The following is a 17,914-nucleotide window of genomic DNA, read 5'->3' as shown; positions in this document are numbered from 1 at the left end:
GATTTCAATGTTACTCATCACATAACAGCGGACAAAAAACAACAACCAATAAGCTTGTTTAAAAAAAACAAATCTGTGTCAAAAATATTTTTTATATACTCAACTATTTCTGAACATTCCATAAAACTACATCCTCAATAACATACCATATAATACAAATCACACATATATAAAATGCTTCCTTCTAAGAGAATTTTCCTTCTTGAATATGAAATAACTCAAATAATAATTCAATAAACAATTCTTTTTAATTTCCATACATTGTAAATGATGTTCTTTAAAAATATATGCTGTGAGATTGTGCAAGAGCAAGTCCCTAATTCAAATTTATACCTTTCCTCTAGGCCAAATGGTATTCCTGTAATCCTTTATACTGAAATTGTTCAATAGGAATCGTATTAATACATTTTAATATATTCCTCATAGGCCGAATTATGTTCTTAAAACTTTGGTTTTAAAAATATTAGGTAGGAATTTGGTAATTTGTTAGGCAAACGTTGTTTAAAAACCAATTGAGCATCATTAGAATATGTACATTCTTTATTGCATTTTAAATAAACAGTATAATGTCCAGATGTTGTAGAAGGACCATCATGGAAAATAATTGCTACTGCTACAAAAGTTCTTCCTGATATTGATACTTGACTTGATACAAAATGTTTAAATAAAGCTTCCAATTTTATTCCATCAGATGTACAATGTTGTATCATTAAAATTATATATTGTCCATATCTTCGTATAAATAATGTTGATAACATTTCTGATTTGCATTGGCTACACTCCAAGTTTTGATTTGCTGCTTTAACTGATTTGTTGAAAGACACTGTTTTACAGTCTGGTAATGTCAAATATATAAATCTTTTAGTATCTATGTTAGTGCTACATGTAAACATACATTTTTCACATTGATATTCCCATTTATAACAAAGGCCAAAAAGATTTTTAATTTTTATTCCTTAATTTCCCAATACTGCAAGCATATACTTTAGAAATTCCTGAGCATCTTGTTGGACATTCTGCGTAAATTGTGTAGAACAAGAACATATATCCAAAAGATTACCAATATCAGAAACTCTTTGCATTTTACTTTTATCAGTTCTCAATTTTTCATAAATACAATGCAACAAGGAACAAAATCTTCTTCCACGATTCTTCATAATTTGCTGTTGCAAACTTTCAAGAAAAAAAACAACATTGACCACAATATTACCTGAACTATTTTCTAACTGATACCCAACAATCTCTTCAATAGTGTCCTTTTTATTTTTGCTTGCAATCTCAACATTATCTTTATTTTTCCTTATCTATATCTTCACTACTAGATTGGGAGCATATGCTCTTCTTTTTTAATAATCAAGTTTTTTGATTTTAAATGAGTACATACACAGCAATGAGGACACAGTCAACTTCTGCACAGCGAGCAGTACACAAGAGCGACAAATAGACACGGGGGGAGTAAGCCCCCGACACACAGGTCCGATGAGGAATAACAAGCGACAGTGTCAACGAGCATGTCCATAAGGAAGCTTCAAGAAGTTCAGTCTTCCATCACCCCCACGCATTTACCCCACACTTTTCGAAACTTTTTAGGGCAGCCACGGGCAGCATAAATGGGGCGTTCCTGCACTGCACACCAATCTACCCCTCTGCGCCACCGTGTCATGGAAGGGGCAAACGGATCCAGCCAAAGGGCTGCAATATCTCGTTTCGCTACCATCAGAGTCGTGGTGAGACTAAGCTTCTCTGCCCTGTTCCCGTCCAGGCCATCCGTAACTTCCAAGAGTGTATTTGTCGAGTTCATCAGGACCTCCTAGCCTTGGACATCAGTAAGATCAGCAGTCACTAGCTTCCAGTAATGCGCAATGTTGTGACAGAGCCATACCATGTGATAAAAATCTGCTCAGGGCCAGTGAAAGTGGGGACAGGAAACATCAAGTCGGAGCCCAGAGCGATGAATTTGCAACGGCGTAAAGTCGGCGTAAAGTAGGCCATGTGCAAATAGTATACTTAAACTAATCGGAGCCGCGCAGATGCTGTACCTGTTTTATGGGCCATCAGCGCATCCCTCCAATCAGCATCATCTAAAGGACCAATCTAGCCCTCCCATTTATCCGGGAGAGAGGAAAGTGAGTTAGGGGTGTTATTTGTTAGGGAACGATATATGCGGAAAACACCCCCCTTCCCCAAATCTCCAGTCATAATCTGTGCTTCAGGTGGACTATATTCGGGCAAGGAGGTTCCCTCTGAGATGGGCGTATAGAGTGCATGGCGCAACTGAAGATAGCGGTAGAACTGAGAGGCATGGAGGGAGAACTGGGTCTGTAATAAAGAGAATTCACGAATGTGGCTCCCGCGCCAGACATCCCCCAGCTGGGAAATTCCAATAAGGTCCCAGGCTCTAAACCCAGAGAGAGTGGCAACTTCTTTGAGCTGTATTCCGCACCACAAGGGGGTATATTAGGTCAGCTTGCCCGACAAGCGGGTGTGACGCAGGGCGGCTCGCCATGCCAAAAACACCCCACGGGTAACTTCCGGCAGAGTGTGGGGGGGTGGCAGTGCTGTAGAGCATCCCTTGAATACCAGAGAAACCCAACGTATGCAGTTCTAGGCGGTAAGCCGGATCCGCCCAACCACCATTGAACCAGTCATGTATGGTAAGAAGCCTGGTCGCCAGATAATAGAGGTGTAGGTTCGTCATTCCTAACCCCCCATCAAAGGGCGGAATCCTGCATTGAGTGAGGGCCAATCTCGGCATCCGACCCCCCCACAGGAATTTAGTGGCCAGGCCATCCATCTCACGGAACCAGGCCCGCGAGAAGACGAGGGGTATGTTTTGAAGCATATAGAGGAAACGGGGCAGGACAATCATCTTGAAAAGAGCAATCCTGCCTATGAGATTCAGTGGAAACGTATGCCATCGAAGGAGGTCAGCGCGAACCCGCTTCACCAGAGAGCCGACGTTGAGAGACCATGCGAGCTCAGGAAGGAGTGTCACCCAGATCCCCAAGTACTTGAACGACTGCCACCCGAGAGGGATCGAGGACTACCAGTCGAAACATTCTCTCGACAGATGAAGAGGGACCAGAACCGACTTGGCCGAATTCAACCTGAGACCAGAGACCCGCTCGAAGAGGTGAATGGCTCGAAGACCCCAGGGCCCCGAGCAAGCTGGGTCCGACAGAAAGATCAGGACATCGTCAGCCTAGAGGGCAATCTTATCTTCCCCCAGACCAGGCCATCGTGACCCCGTGAGGAGTGGGTCTGTGCGGACGGGAGAAGCAAAGCGCTCCATCGCTAATGCAAAAAGGAGGGGCAAGAGAGGACAACCTTGCCTCGTGCCTCTCCCAATGGGGAAGGGGCATGAAAGGGCTCCATTAACCAACACCTGGGCCCGAGGCTTGCAGTAAAGGATCTTGACCAGATTGCAAAAGGGAGGCCCAAAGCCCATCTCCGACAACACCGCCTCCAAATACCACCAGTCCACAGAATCAAACGCTTTCTCAAAATCCACGAGTAGCAACAAGAGATAGGGAGTCAGTTGTTGTCGATGCTGCAGAGCAAGGTGGAGCCGTCTAAGGCAGTGCCTATTACCCCGGGCGGGCATAAAGCCGCATTGGTCCATGTGGACCAAAGTGCTCAGGTGAGGGCGTATGCACTGTGCCATGATCGAAGCAAAGATTTTGAGCTCCAAATTGATAAGGGAGATAGGGCGGTAATCAGAGCAGTGTAGAGAGAGAGGCTGAGACTTAGGAATCACTACATTGGTGGCCAGATCCGTTTCAGGACAAAAGGAACCACGGTCTGCCGCCTGATGGTACAGTGCCAGGAGGTGGGGGATCAACGTGTCCCGATAAGACGCATAGAACTCCTGTGGGACGCCGTCTGGTCCTGCTGTCTTACCCGCCGCCATGCGGGAGATCGATTCAGAAAAGGGGGTGGTGAGATAGCTTCATGGATTTCTTCCGGAGTAATCGGGAGATCAAGGTTTCTTGCTTCTATGTCAGTGAGCCGCGGGAGGGGGAATCGCTCACTCCGGAAGAGCTCCGGGACACCGAGGTCAGGAGTTTGGCAGAGTACAACGAAGCATAGTATGAAGAAAAGCATTGGGCCACCTCCGTGGGGGCCTGATGGGTGTTCCCACAGGAGTCCATCACCTCAGGGATAATACGAATAGCCAATGGATAAGTGGCTAAGTGGTGGAGGAGCTTCCCAATTTTATCTCCCCGCCCATACACCCGCGCCACAGAGAACCTCCACAACACCTTTGCAGACTCCATGGAGGCCTGTTTGAGCTCATCCCTTAGAAATATGAGCCTCTGATCCTGAGCCTCCATTCGTTCTCTAGGCGGATGGGCCTCCAGCCGGGCAGCCTGGGCTTCCAGGAGCGTGAGCCGGGCCTCCTGTTCTCCACGTTGAATTTTGAGGTGGCCTTTGGCCAACCCGCGTATGGTGGCCTTGGCGGCTTCCCACAAAGTACCAGAGGACGAAACAGAGCCCTGGTTATCAGCGAAGTAGTGACGCAGTTCGAGCCCTACGCGCTTCCGGAAGTCTTTGTCCTGGAGAAACCTGGCGTTAAGCCGCCAGAAAGGGCGTGAAGAAGCCGGGAGACTACTCAGGCGCATCGAGACAAGGGAGTGATCGAAGATGCCTCTTGGAATGATAATGATTTCCTGGTTTGATCGGCAGTCCAGGGCTGGAAGAAACAGATAATCTAATCTGGCCTGTGTGTGGTGGGCTGCTGATGTGTGCATAAACATACGAGTAGCCGGATGCCAGAGTCGCCAGGCATCTCCCAGACCCAAAGTCGCGGCCCAGTTTGAAAGGAGTGTGGAGTGGGAAACCCGTGAGGCGGAAGGGACTGTAGCAGAATCAAGGTCAGGGTTCAAAACCACATTAAAGTGCCCCCCAACTACAGTAGTCCCCGTGGGCAGAACGGCTACTAGTGGAGCAAGGCGCCGGAGTGTGGCTGCCAGGAGAGAAGGGGAAGAGTACACAGCTATCAGGTTCAAGGGTTGGGTCCCAATGTTTCCCTCCAGAATAACAAAACAGCCACCCGGATCATGTATTACCTTACGCTCAACAAACGGAAGCACGCGGCGCAGCAGGACCGTCACCCTGTGAGATCCCCGGTTAAACCCAGAGTGTCAAACCCCACTATATACATAGCGCACCAAAAAAGGGCAATTGTTGCCTACTAGGTGGGACTCCTAGAGAAGCAATATGTCCACATTGTGTCCCTGGGCATACCGCAGAACTGCAGTACGCTTAACCTTGTCGAGGAGGCCATTAACATTCCATGACATAATATGAAGTGTGGTGCAACCGATTCGGTCATTAGACATGGAGAGGCTGGGGTGATGGCCGGCCATCCAGCACGCGCAGAGAGCATAGTGGTGCAAACGCATGGGATGCAAGACATAAACGGACAGTGTCGGTCGCTGTGTGGATGTTGCTGAATAAGGCAATACTGCTGGCATCAGAAGAACAAAAAAACAAACAATAAAACTTGGGACAACGTTCCCCCCACCCAAGCCCAACCCCCTTCCCCCCTATACTTCAGGAATGGAAGCATCTGTCGCCCTAACAGTGGAAACCAGCAAAAACCAAACTAAAACGCTCGAGACTGGGAAACATGGAGGACCCCTCCTCTTTGCAGGATGTGTCTAGTTAAGTCCGTCTGGAGTTGGAGCAATGATGAGATGAGCCGCCTTCTCCGGCTGCGGAGCCAAGCCCGGCAGGCAGAGACATGCTCATGCGGGGTACCTGATGAGCATCGGGCTACGCGACAGGTCAGTGTCGGGGAGGTCCAGCGATGAAGGCCAGGGCGAGGTGTTCCCAAGATCCAGTTGGCCGGATGAACCAGATCGCTGCACCCCCGAAGGCTCTCCAGGAAGCAGAGATGGCTGCCGAGAGGAACCCCTCGGGGAGTCTGAGCGGGCCCGCCGCTGGCCACGGCGTTGTCGTGAGCGGTTGCGTTGGGGCTGGAGGCCAGGAGCCCCCCTGGGTGCCAGACCCACCAAGCATTTCGCCAGATGATGGGCGTCGGTCTTCAGCCCGCAGGGGACATTCCTCCGTGGCCCAGGTCCAAGCCTCCTCAGGGGTTTCGAAGAATACGGTCTTGTTGGAGAACACCACTCTTAGGCGTGCCGGAAACAGGAGCCTGTACTGTATATTGAGGGCACGCATCTTTTGCTTAACTTTCCCAAATGATCGGCACTGAACCTTGACCTCCCGACTATAGTCAGGGAAGACCATGACGGTATGATTTTCATAAAAAAGACATTGCTGCTTGCGGGCCTCGGTCAAGATAGAATCGCGGTCTTTGAAATAAAGAATTTGCATGATGATGGGCCTGGGGGCTGCCCCAGGAGGCTGCCTAGGGGCAAGAGAGCGGTGTGCTCGCTCGATCGCGAACCACGGGGAGAGGGGGCCCTCTGTGACCCACGAGCGAAGCCATCTTTCCAAGAAGTCATCCGGGCGACCCTGCTCCACGCCCTCTGGGAACCCCACCAGGTGGAGTTTGTTCGGTGGGACCTATTTTCCACGTCTTCTGCTCTCCGATGCAGTTCTCGTGTGTGAGACTGAAGCTGGGGGACCTGCTCCTTAAGTTGCCGGACATCATCCTCCACAGTGGATATGCGAGACTCGGTATCCGTAATCCTGGACACTGCATTAAGTCTGAACCCTACCGCTCCCTCAGTCTCCGCGACAGGCCACCAATCAAGAGCAAAAAATGTAGTCAAGATGTGTATCAGCTCAGCCACTCCCGAGGGGGTCCCAATGCAGGAGCAAGGTCACCGCACCTTAGGCCCCGGACCGCACCAGGCTCCCTCAAGACAGTGGGGTGGAGAAGGGAATGCCCAGGTAGTCCTCACGCTGCGCAATAGGTTCAGACAACAGCTCTCCTCTGGGTCACGGTCGCAGCAGGGGGCAGCGCAGTGGAGGTCTTGCCCAGATCCAGCAGGCAGGGCCACCGAGTGGAAGGAGCCACAGACCCCGGCAGGTACACCAAGACAGATCAGGAGGAGACAGAAGGGGCTAGCCTACAAGATCTCATACCGCTCAATGCGTGCGGTCAAACACCCACCATCTCCGTGCCGCAGCTCCCCAGAGGCCGAGCAGTGATAGCCGAGTAGCAAGGGGAAACCAGAATAGTACAGACCCAAGGACTGCACCTGGAAGACAGGGCAACCGGGAAAAGGACAGTGGAGGGCACACTCCAGGAGCCCCGCAGGAGACGCAGGCAGCACCTTCTCACCAGTCCGAAGTAGCGACAGAGTCTCAGCCGGGCAGTAGGCAAAGTACCAGGGCCTGGTGGTCGGATCTGCAGCAGAGGCGGGAGGAGCGACAGGTCCAGCCACTTGTGGCACTTCCCAGTGCTCAGAACACAGGAGCAGGCCAGAACACACGGGGGTCACTCACCGGAGTCCCAGAAAACCCCTCCAGCCGCCAGGATTCAGCACTCCTCAAGTCCTCCAATTGCTGGGCCTGTGCATCCCCTGGGCTGCCACCCAGCATCCACGGTCTCCCTCCGCCACCAGCCCCCTCCGCCCGCCGCTGCAGCCGGTACCACAGCAACGCCGCAGGGGAGCCAGAAACCAACTGTAGGTATCACAGTCGGAAGGGGCCGCAGACCGAACAGGTTCCTCCCACGGCCACTGCCCAATCCCCAGGGCCCAAGCGCCGCCACGTCCCAATATGGGCCAGACTTCCGCTGTCCGAGTGACGGCCGATATTATGGGATGCACAAATGTCCCGCCAAAGAGGTCTGCGAATAGGGGGCAGCCTGCAGGTATCTCTCCCCCCCGCTAGGGGTGGGCGTATGCACACACAAATGTCCCAGCTGCAACTGTCCAGCCACAAACACTCCAGCCATGAGGAGGGGTCGGAAGGCAGCCCGCAGGTTGTGTCATCAAAGGGGGACCGCAGGAGCAGCACTGCAGCACAGGTATATCAAGGTCAACACCAGGGAGCCTCTACCGCATGCAACAAGGAGGAGGGAGCAGACCAAGTCAAGGCCCTCCCATAGGCCACCACCCAAATTCCAAGGCTCAAGTGCTGCCTCACCTCGATCCCAGGAGTAGGCCCCCAACGTCCGAGGTGACGGCCGACATGATAGGACTGCAGCAGGTGTGTCTCCAAAATAACCGACCCAATTTTCCAGCCGCGGGCGGGGGTCAGAAGGCAGCCCGTTGGCAGCGCAGCCACTGGGGGCCAGAGGAGCAGCACCGTCATCGGGGGGGCCACAGGAGCAGTACAGTCACTAGGGGGCCGCAGGAGCAGCGCCGTCACTGGAAGGGTCGTAGGAGCAGCACCAAACTACAGGTGCGCCTAGCTCTACTACCGGGAGCCAACTTCACCTGCAGCAAGGAAGGAGGAGGGGGCAGACGAAGGCAAAGCCTACCCTCAGGCTACGGCCTTTGCAAACACCACCGATGCCGCACCCAACCGCCCGAAGTGACGGCCGATGGGATGGCAGCGCCGTGGGGGAGCCACCACAAACGTTGCGGCCTCTGGCGGAGGGCAGATAGCAGCCTCAAGCCCGTAATCACCACCACAGCAGGGAGGCTGGCGGCAGCCCGAGTCCGCGCTGAACCACCGAGGAAGCAGACAGCCACAACACCGCAGAAGCCGGCCACAGAGATCACAGCCAGAACACAGGCAGCTCAATCCCTGTTGACAGGTCGTGATTGGGAATAGGGGACAGCAGCCATCTTAGAAGCGAGAGCCGTCTGGAGCTGCAGGCGATCTCGAGGAAGCGCTGATGCTAGTCTCAACAGCCAGAACCACAGCCAGGTAGGTGGCTGGAGTGAGGGTGCCAAATTTCAAGGTCAGAAGGCAACTAGGGTGGGCAAATTACGGGCAGATAGCGGAGGGGTCCAGGAGCACACTTAAGGTGCAACCGCCATCTTAGCCTGCCAGGCCACACTCCCACATAAGCTCTTCTTAACCGATTATACACTTTTACACAGTTTGCATCTGCACTAATCTTTCTCTCATTAAAATCAATCAAATACAATCCTGATAAAGTTCTGACTTGGGACAAAGCAACATATGCGATACCCTCTTTGAACACGGTACTTCCAATGTTCACCAAAGAACTGTCTACACAATCCTTGAGATTTATGAATAGTCACTGCATATGCCAGAGAAAGTGGAAACTGTTTTCTATGGACATATAAATCTTTAACAAGCAAAAAACGAACTGAACAACAACCAATTTGTTTTACTTCTTCAATTTGATCAAATTTGATTTTTAAAAATTCAATTCCATCTCTATTTTGATAATTAACATTATCAACAACTTTACCCATTGCTAAATTTACTAAACCTTTTTCCACATCCAAAATACGCCTAAAAATTACCTGACAGTTTACACATACATATAGATTCTTTTCTAAACCAGCAGTTTTAGATATAGATTTTTCTAAACAATCCAATTTTGTTTTCAATTTTTCCGTCAAAAAAATAGTGATTCCTTCATGCTCTATTTTATCAATAGCCTCCAATTTTATTATTTATTCATTTTCTAGCTTCAAAAGTTGCTAATTGAATATAGAACACTCGCGCAGTGTTGGCATTAAGCAGATTATAGATTTGGTTTCTGCAATCTTCATATATATTTTTTTAGGTACAATATTTTCATTTGGAAACAAGTTTGTAAGTAGTCGACTTTGCAAAGCTTGTTTGCCATGTTCTGTCAGTACTCCAATTCTTATATCTTGAAGAAAGGTTCCATAATCAGCATCATTTGCCTGTCGCATGTTTTCAAAGGGGTTCTTTGTATTCAAAATATGACCAAATGTTAACGTTTCCAACACTTCCCAAAGTCTTTCTGGTGTCTTTCTTCATGTAGAAGTGCTTTAAATACTGGTTGTCCTTTTACGGGAGTAAGTTCCAGTAGATCTCCAAAAACTACCACATATTTTCCTACAAATAAGACACTGTACTCTGTTTTAAGAATTTGCTACATTCTTAAATGCACAAAGGCAAGCATTAAGTTTGAGACCACGTTTACCTCATCAATAATCAGAAGTTTCACTTTCTTTAGCACTCTTGAAACTTCATAGCAAGCTTCTCCAGATAGTTTATTATATTCCAATTTCTTTTCATGCTCTACAGGTAGCATAAGTAAAAAATGTAATGTAATTCCTTTAATGTTGTGTGCTGCCAACCCAGTTGGAGCAGTTACAACACAAGGCAAATGTGAGCCAGTTCTTTTCTGTAGATAACTGGTCAATACTTTAATTAAGAAACTTTTTTCTGTTCCAGCTTGACCACTGACATACATTCGGATAGGTTGAAATGATGTGCATGTGCATTCTTTCTTTTCATGAAGAAATCCATGGCCAATCTGTTTGTCTCACTTGGTGATATATTTCCTTCTGTTCAACATGTAGTTGTTCTTCCAAGTTTGCTAAGTCCATAATATCTTCTTGAGCTTGATGCATTGCTGTTTCCACTTCATTCATTGCAATTACCACTTCATTTTCAAGAATTGGTTGTCCTAGTGGATCTTTACTCAGTGGAGCAGAACTTTGACTGTCAAGAGAACTGTCTCTAGCAATCTCAGCTGCAATAGTAGCTTCTTGATCAATTTCATTGTTCAACATTTTCAGATATTTTGCAAAAACTGTACATTCTATGGTATCTTTACAAGCATTGAAGGAATTTTCATAGCTCTGAAAATCTCCAAGTAATTCCAATTATGTACGCCACGTTTTGAAGAGTTGCAAAAGTGCTAAATAGTCAAATTCCCTTTCATCAGAAGTATCACAACTCAGTTTTCTGTGATTTAATTAAATTTCCTTTCCTTTGTTTCACTAAGCATCCTTCGTAACCAATCACTGCATATTTTCCTTCATTTATGTTTTCTGTAGTATTCCGTTTAAAGATAATATTGCAGCACTTCATAGAGACATATGTTCTCAAGATTATGACTTCTATTTGGATAATATGTGTCCAACATGTTTGTTTTCACAATATCTGTACTGTCCAGATCTTTTTCTGCAAAATATTCGATTTTTTGTACAGACTTACGTACTGGATTTCGCTTTGCAGCAAGACCTAGACTCACCCAAATGATTTTACTAGGTTTTGAGTATAAACTTGCAGATGATAACCGATCAGAGCATTCATACACTCCAATTTCTTGATGGGATAACAACTTCAAACTGAAACTGTACAATTTTTTACTAGGACACTTCTCGTGAGAAATTTCTTCCCACAACAGCAATGGAATTATCCGCAACATACTGAATATCCATATTCACATTCCACATTGAGAGAATAACTGGATTATAATCATTTTGATTCTTCTCTTCCTCTCAAATTGTATGTATTTTTTGGAGATTTTCTAGTGATGGTATGTCTCACAGCTAACATAAAACTGTTTACTCTTCCTTTGGATATTTCAGGATGTGGAAATCCAAAACGACATTTGGTATAAACCTTTTCCTTAGACTTGTACTTTCGTCAACAGTATTTTTCACATCGATGACTTTGGAATCGTAAAACTTTTTGCCTTAAGGTGTTTTTTTCTGTTCTTTTTGGTATATCACATGTGGCATATTCTTCAATAAAAGACAAAACAGTGTAATCCGGATCAGTTCCGAATTTGGGTGCATTCTTGCTCCATAACAACATATGTATATGAGGAACACCTCTAGCTTGATACTCCTTTCTCCAAAATAAATCCACAACTTCTCCAGGAAGAGGATTCTTTTTATTGCAGATAAAAGACATCATAGCTTCAAACCTATAATTGAAATATCTGCATACATTAACAGGATCCAAAGAGCACAAGTCTCCGGGTGTCTTGTATTCAATATTTCGAATTTGTCTCTTGAAGAAATTCAAGTAAATCATCCCAAGCGTATTCAACACAGCTTAGGGTAAGAAACCATATAGGAGTACCTAAATTCCTTAGCATACATTTAAGTTCTCCATGAGGACGATACCAATACTCATTAGTACCACGCTGACATGCCATCAAATTAATCAGCGGAGATTCTAGAAGATCGTCTCTCTGATGTACTTTATCCATAAATTAATTTACAGAAACATTTTGAAGATGTACTCCTGCGTTTAATATGTGGTTGACTGCATATGAAAGTCCACACAAGTCATTCTCAAACAAAAGATGAAATATATATGAGATACATTGTCAAAATCTTGGATGTTCTGCATACAATCTTGTTGTTCGATATTCAGATGCAGTAATCTGCACTGATGGTTCATCATATCGTCCACCTTTTCCAGTTGGGAATAGCTGCGGAAAACAACACGCTTCCAAACTTTTTTCCCATACACTCATGGGACTCCCCTTTGCTTTTTTCATTCGGAATAAATCAATAGTATTCCGCATGACTTCTTTTGAATAAAGTGGATGTACACTATAATGTTCATAGATTTCTTCACTTTTGGACATGCCCACTTTTTCTATTTGACCACTTTGACTTTTCAGTTTCATCTCCTAAAAATATTTCTTCTTACACTTTTTCGTTTGTACTCATCGTTTTTTATACAATGTAATGTTGCCTTTTGTAATGACAATTTAACCAGTGCACATCCCTACTAGTAACTTTTATCCAATTGTATTTCAATCCAATCAGTTCAGTACTTCAATTCTCTTCCAGTCCACACAAGTATTCAGATAGTACAGAGTCCATTGGTTCTTAAAGTTCTTATTTATTGATTATTTTCTTGCCACATCGTCACAGCCGACGCGCGTTTCGCCCTCCACAGGCTTTTTCAAGGCTGCAAATTAGTATACAAATACATACAATCAGTAAAACTCATATCTTCAAAGCCACCTTTACACATCCATACTTAACCAAAAACTCCAACCCTTGTTCCCCTCCATTTCAGTTTGGAGCTGCTGTTATGTGTCAATATTATTTTTCAAGTCTGGAATTTCAGATTATGAGTAGCTGCACAGTTGCTTAATACATTTAGCAAGCTTGATGTAATTTTAGTTAAGCAAGTTGAATACATACAATTTTTGTGGCCACCTTCCTTCACATGGTTACGCTATGTTAACATTAATCATGCATTTTAGAGTTATCCATGCAACACCTGTCTCTCAAGATGACCACCACTTATGCCTCAGTGTCTTTTACTCGAACGCATATCTCAGTGCCCATATTTGCCACAATTCTGTCTCTATTTCAATGTTGTTGCTATTCCAATTGTACAAATAGAGACTAAGTGCAAGTGCAATGCTACCTAAGCTTAATGGATTCCACTTACCACAGAGAAATAGTATGGTGAGTGGCGTATTTTCATATGACTCAATAAAAACCGTAAAAATCCTTTGTCATTGGTCCTGTAAAACCAAACAGTGCCGGTATTTAGAACAGATTTCATACATTCGTATGTTACATCTCACTACTTAATTATTCAGGAACAGTTCCCAAGTCGACCGGCTTACCTTAAAAGCCTATGATAATGAATGTGAAAATTGTTCCTTTAGATTCTTGTACTTCTCTATTCATTTGTCACTCAGTGGTCTGTACTTTAATAAAGAACTGCAGGAGCCATGATAAGTTCCATCTGAAATGATAAACCAATCCCATTTCAGTTGTTTATGAGGGAAAGAGATTTCAGATGCTGTTTACAAATCTATTGCGTTTCCAAATGTATACTCCATTATATTATCCCCAGTATGCAACTAGGCTCACCGCCTTTCCAAATACCGGTCCAAAGCTGCTATAAAATCACCAATGTTACTACGTGTTACTCCTCTAGTAGAAATGTGGCACACCAATTTTATTCTATCCATCGCCACTTAAGCCAGAAATGTGTCCCAATCATCTATTTAGGCTGCCCATCGCAGTACATATATTTCACTAGAGCCGTCTCACATTCCTTAAAAATATATAAAAAAGCAAACATCTGTCATATTTAAATCGACATGTATGCAAACCCCTCGTCCAGTTGTCTCTTTCCTTAATTATTCTAAAACCGGAGAACGACAAGCAAAACCAGGTGCATCTGTTCATCGCGCCTTCAAGATTTTTTAGTCCCCGGTCTCTATAATGCGTCAAAGAATCTTTGACTCAGTCGTATTTCAAGCTGTCTATTGCGTTATTCCCGGACCCATTTTTAAAACTTACCGCCATAGCGAAACCGGTCGCGTCTCAGCAAGGCGTCTCTCTTCCGCGTTCGTCTAGCAGGAAGTGACTATGTCCTCCTGGCCCACCCTTTACATCAGTCAAAGAGAAAGGACTAAGCCGGCCGGATAGTTTCAATACTCACTAAGGAGAAAGTAGTGGCCATCTTGGAACATTTGTATGTCAATGCACCACACGAGCGAAGGGCAAATACTTTTTGTCTCATCATATTAGTACATTTTGGGCACCATTTCAAGCGCATTATCAAATGAATCCTTCTCATATCATGTGATATTTTTACATATTCTCACAAGAACATGGATATAATTCTTATGGGCACATTTGATCAATAAGATTTCCTTTATCTTTCCCCAATGCTGATGAACCAAAATTATGTATATATTCATAGAAACTCACACATCTCTTTGTCCATATTTGCTCCCTTTTCCACTGCTCTCAAAGAAATGATCCATTTACTTTCCAACTTTCGTAATTGCTGTTCACGGTTACCACCCCTGTTACCTGCCATCACAACATCTATACCATGAAACCGGATTTTATGTAAGTCATTTGGTTGATGTACCATGTTGAAATGTGCCGCCAAGGGATATTGGGCATTGTTGTTACGCATAGCCCTAATATGCTCCTGTATTCTTTCTTTTAATGGCCTTATTGTGCTGCCTACATATATCCAATCACATATACATTTTATGCAATATACTGTATAAGTGGTATTGCAGTTGATAAAGTTTTGTATCGTATGTAATTTAGGACTATTGTACCTGAACTCCGTTGTTTTGTTTAATGCAAAGCAGCATATGCAGCAATTGCCACATCTGTAGAACCCTTTGGGAGATACAGGCATCCAATTTTGCCCTTTTGGCGGAGGGATATAACTTGGACACAGTTCTTGTCTCAAGGTTCTTCCTCTACTCCAGGTAATCGATGGTTTTATTCCCACCTTATTGTGCAGGCTGGGATCCTCCAACAATAGGTGCCAGTTTCTGTTTAGTATCTTATATACATCTGTACTGGCAGTACTGTATGGAGTAATGAACCTTATCTTTCTTTTTGTTTTACCTGGTTTTCGTGGTTTATTTCCAATCAGTGAGTTTCTATTAATTTTATCAATTCTGTTTCTGGCTTTAGTCACTATTTCCTTACCGTAACCCCTGGATAAAAATCTCCTCTCCACTGATTTAAGTTCTGTCTCTAGTCTTTCATGATCGCTACAGTTTCTTTTAGTTCTTAGCATTTCCCCAAAGGGGATTGCATTAATTTGTGAACTGGGATGTGCACTTTGGGCATGCAACAAAGAATTACATGCTGTATCCTTTCTGTAGGGGACAGCATGCAATCTACTATTCTTAACCACAATGGTGATATCCAGAAAATTTATCTTGGACACACTTTCCTCTTTCGTGAATTTAAGATTAAAAGGATTATCATTTAGAAAATCAAAAAACATGTCTAACTCCTCCTTGCTGCCCGACCAAAACATCAGCAGATCATCTATATAGCGGCCCAGGTACAAGATGTTTTCTGTCAGCCTATTAGGACATTTTCTCCATATGTGGATCAATTCAAAGTAACCCATATATAGGTTTGCTAGGGATGGGGAAAATTTTGCCCCCATGGCTACCCCCCTGATCTGGCGATACCATTCCCCATTGTGCAGAAATACATTGTTAGCTAATACCAATTCAATCATTGCCACCAACATATTTGAGTGGGCATAGGTCTCAATGGGTCTGCTCTCTAAAAAATGACGTACCGCTAGTAATCCCTTATCACAGGGAATGCTCGTATATAGAGAGCACACATCCAAAGTGACCAGCATATGGCCCTCCACCCAGTCTACATCTGCGATTTTATTCAATACATCCCTAGTGTCTCTAATATATGTCGGCAAGTTCACAACCAATGGCTGTAAGAACAGATCTATATATTCCGATATTTTTTCGGTTGGCGATCCAATTCCTGCTATAATAGGCCTACCCGGAGGGAAATCAGATTTTTTATGAACCTTGGGCAGACAATATATGCAAGGATATGTTGGAGTATCATTGTAAAGGTATTTGAATTCCGTTTCTGAGATTAGACACTCTTCTTTCCAGATTTTAAGGTGGTCGAAGATTGTTACTTTTATCTCCTTTATGGGGTTACACCTTAACTTAGTATATGCACTTGTGTCACCTAGTTGTTTATCAATTTCTCCGATGTACTCTTTGCGGTTCATCAGTACGATATTCCCTCCCTTGTCCGCCTCCCGGATGACAAGGTAGTCCTTCATTTTTAGATTTGTCACTGCCTTACGTTCTTTTTCAGTAATATTCTGGGTTCTGTGTCTATATCTGCTTGAGTATTTATCCTCTAACGCATATAGCTCCCGTGTCACATTTTGTTGAAACCTGTCTAAGTTGTTATTACCCTGTAATTGTGGTGTGAATCTTGATTTCACTCTAAGGCCACTGTTGATTTCAGTGTATGTATCCAGAGATAGGCTCGTTGCCACGGATTCCATACTTTCCATACCATCCTCTGCATTTATGCTTACTAGTAAATGCGTGTCTCTAATATCCCTAATGGAAGGGTTAGAGCTATTCATGTATACATTGGATACCTCATGTTCTCTCTGCGGTCTATCAGCAAAATACTTCAACAATTTGATATTTCTAATAAACTTAAAACAACTGATATGAAAAGAAGTGAAATCTGGAATATTACTAGGACAAAAACCCAATCCTTTGCTCAGTATGTTTATTTCTGGTTGCGTCAATTCGTGGTTAGAAAGATTTACAATGGCAATTTCATTACAGGTTTCAATCTGTTCATTTACATCCTTTGATTGCGGGTCACTGACCTTGTTGCGACACCCGCTCTTCCCCTTTCTTCCTGATCTCTTGTTCCCCCTCCTTGTCCTTTTGTGTCTTTCTTGAATGTCTCCTTGTTTCCCTGTCTGAAACGCTGCAATTCTAAAAAAAAGGGATCTTGTACGGGGCCTTGTGCACCTCCCTCTGGGCCTATGGAATCAATGCTTGTTAGGCTACTAATGCTTGTGATATCAGACATGCTACTGCTGCCCGCTGTCTGTGAAGTTGTCTCCGAACCAGTTTGATTGTTGGGTGGTTTAATATTATCGAACTTTCTTGCGAAGGTATATACCCTTCCACATCTATAGTCCCTTTCATCCCTTTTTATTTTCTGGCATTTTTTATCCCTTAGATAAATCTAATGTTTTTGGAGTTGCTCCTTAAGTACGGCCCAGTTTTTATCTGCCACTTCTGGTAAACCCATATCCTTGATCTCCTTTTCTAAATTTGCAATCTACAATAACAGTTTTTCTCTTTTCAATTCTGCATCCCTTATGCCTTTTGCCCTTTCCTAACATCCACTAACTCTTGCCAGATTTTCTTACTCTTAGTAGGAATACCATTAACTAGAATAACTAGTGGTTCACTTTCTACATTCTCTACATCAATAGTGTCAATATTTTTCTTTAAATCTAGAGGTAAATATACCACTCTTCCTTTTAATCCTCTATGTAAATCTGCAGGAGGCAATTTACCTGTTTCAGGCTCCCTACGAGCAATAGCTTGAAATGGGTGCACACATTGAATCAGAATAGACTCATAAGTATTTAAATCTATCAGTTCTGGAGGAATAGTTACCAACTCTAGATTATTATGGACAGCTCTAGCGGGCATTTTATTCTTGTCAAATTTGTTATAACAATATTTACAAATACGCTGATCAGAACCCAAATCAAAACAATTCTCTACCAACAAATACGTTGCAAA

Source organism: Lissotriton vulgaris, chromosome 1_1 (genome assembly GCF_964263255.1).
Source record: "Lissotriton vulgaris chromosome 1_1, aLisVul1.2, whole genome shotgun sequence".
Lineage (NCBI taxonomy): Eukaryota > Metazoa > Chordata > Amphibia > Caudata > Salamandridae > Lissotriton > Lissotriton vulgaris.
This window is presented reverse-complemented; position numbering follows the sequence as displayed.